The sequence below is a fragment of the Colobus angolensis genome, unplaced genomic scaffold (genome assembly GCF_000951035.1).
Source record: "Colobus angolensis palliatus isolate OR3802 unplaced genomic scaffold, Cang.pa_1.0 Scaffold57, whole genome shotgun sequence".
NCBI lineage: Eukaryota > Metazoa > Chordata > Mammalia > Primates > Cercopithecidae > Colobus > Colobus angolensis.
Window position 1 is genome coordinate 9735615 of NW_012119265.1, and position 2567 is coordinate 9738181.

The following is a 2567-nucleotide window of genomic DNA, read 5'->3' on the forward strand; positions in this document are numbered from 1 at the left end:
GCTCGCGGGTCTGGTTTCCAGCCGGCTCAGGTGGGTTTTTGCCGGGCCCCGCCTCTGCCTCCCTCACAGGTGAGTTTACTTCCAGGCCCTACAGCAGTGCCCACACCCCCCAGTTCCGCCTCCGCCCAGGTGCGCTCCACGCTCGCGGGTCACCAGGAGCCGCACCTCGCCCGCCCCTTCCGAGGTGAGCAGGTGGGTGTTTTTTACCTCACCTGGTAGACTCAGTCTCGCCTTTCCTCTCAGTCCGGGTCATGGGACTCCAGCTCCTCCTCTCCGAGGTGAGTGGCGGCCCCAGGCTGCCTCTGAGTGGCTCATACCTGGCTCAGGTACCACCTTCTCTTCCGCCTTCCAAGTGACTAGAGTTCCTGGGCCAGTCTCCCGAAATCAAAAGGCGCTCCGGCCTCCTCTGCTGAGGGCTTGCACCGTGGTCCTGGAGGCTTGAAGATTTCAGGTTGTTAATCCCCCTGTTATTTGCGGGGAAAAGGTGACTCTAGACCATTTTGTCCTTTAGGTTAGCTTCAGAAAACCCTTTCGCCCAGCTTTCAGTCTCAAGTTGGGAGTGTCCAGGGAATTACGTTATGATAAATCTGTTTCGAATTCAACGCCTGTGTTCAAATTTGAGCTTTTTTTTTTTTTTTTTTTTTAAGGGAAAATGATTTTCTGGCCAGATCACCCAGTCTGGCTGTATAACTAGGAAATGTTCTCTAAAAATAAAATGATCCTTAAAAAGAGTCAAAGGCTGGAGAGGTTCAGAGCCTTTAAATAACTCTCTAGCTGGTGGAGAAACCAAGAAAGGAAAAAATGTGCTGGACTACATGTGATTTTGTTTTCTTTTCAGATTATTTGCCTGACTAGAGAAAGGCCCAATCCAAGGTCCCAGGAGACCTAGCTGCTAGCCACAAAGCAATTTGGAGTGTCTGGCCTAAGGAGGTGAACTACAAGGATTTATAGGATTTATTATAAAAAGAACTCAGATTAGCTCCCTAGATTGCCTGGGATTCTGGCTTGCTTTTTTTTTTAAATCTAGGTTGGTATAACATATACCAAGGAGGTATTGGGACATTCTGATTTCTTACTAAATCTTCCCTAGGTATTGTGTTCTTGCTTCTCCTCCAGCTTGTAAAATGCAAGTAATGCAAATGTTTTCTCTATTACACTACACCTAGCATAATATAGTGTATTCAGGAGTCATTCAAAACCCATTGAAACTTGGAAAGTTAAAATGCGTATTAAATTGAACAGAGGAATTTTGTTAACATCTTCCAGGTATTCAGTCCTATGCTAATTAGACAAAAAAGGACCTTTGACCTCAAGGCATTTGCAGTCTGATAGGGGACATATTAGGAGTAGGAATCAAAATAGCCAATAATAGCTATTTATCATAGGGTGTAATCAAGTATCAAATTGCACTCTACAAGTCACACTAAAATTAAAAAGTAATATTGTTTTAATACTGGAACATTGATTCCATATTGTTAAATGAATGCAAGTTGGAAACTTTAGGTATTAGAGAAGACTGAGGGAAATTCAAGTGACTTGAATTTCAATTCCCTTACTTCTTATCATACCCCAAGAGAGGAAGTTCCAAAATTCTCAACAAGTTCCCATAGTGTGATTCAGTCTCCATTCACCCTTTTTTTCAATAAAGAATAAATAGTTCTTTGTATCATTATGGTTGAGTTCCACCCACCCCTGTATCATTGAATCACTAGTCCACAAAACTAGCCTCTAGGAAGGAATTCAGTTTTCACAACTTTAGTAGATTTTTTTCTTTTCTTTTTTGAGAGAGAGTTGTCTCCCTCAGTTGTCCAGGCTTGTCTCAAACTCTTGAGCCCAAGAGATCCTTCTGCCTCAGCTTCCCAAATTGTTGGGGTTATAGGTGTGAGCCATCACACCAAGTCTATCTGGTAAATCTTAAGTCTTGAGTAGATCACCACCACACCCTAAAAGTGCAAGCTCCATTCTTGAGCTCAGAGCCTTTCTTCCTTTTCTCCTATCCCTGGATGACCTAAAGGTACTAGTTTATTCATTCCACTAAGAAAGGTGACAGATTTTCAAAGTCAAAAGAGAATATTTAAAGACAAGGAATGGTCAACAGCATTAAACACAGCTGAGGGTTCAAGTGAGATAAATGAAAAGGAACTATGGGGTTTGACTTTTGTGGGAACACTTCGGATGGTTTGTGTGGCAGGAATCAGGTTATCAGGTGCAGGGAAGGGGAAGTAGATAGCAAGATAGGAAGACACTCTCTTTTTTTTTTTTTAGAGATGAGGTCTTGCTGGGCGTGGTGGCTCATGCCTACAATTCCAGCACTTCGGGAGGCCAAGGCAGGAGGATCACTTGAGCCCAGCAGTTTGAGACTAGCCTGGGCAATATAAGGAGAACTTGTCTCTACAAAAAATAAAAATAAATTATCTGGGTGTGGTGGCATGTGCCTGAGGCCCCAGCTACTCAAGAGGCTGAGGTGGGAGGATCGCTTTAACCAGGGATGTCAAGGCTGCAGTGAGTTCTGATCGCACCACTGTACTCCAGCCTGGACAACAGAACAAGACCCTGTCTCAAAAAAA

At 43.8% G+C, this 2567-nt stretch overlaps 2 protein-coding genes across 2 annotated transcripts in view; one reads left to right on the forward strand and one right to left on the reverse strand.

Annotated features, from left to right (window-relative positions):
- The window catches only part of PRKCH (protein kinase C, eta), a 370394-nt gene that overhangs the window by 98194 nt on the left and 269633 nt on the right, over positions 1-2567 (forward strand). The gene's annotated exons all lie outside the window — the stretch shown is intronic.
- TMEM30B (transmembrane protein 30B) overlaps positions 1-2567 on the reverse strand; it is an 11215-nt gene that overhangs the window by 3435 nt on the left and 5213 nt on the right. The gene's annotated exons all lie outside the window — the stretch shown is intronic.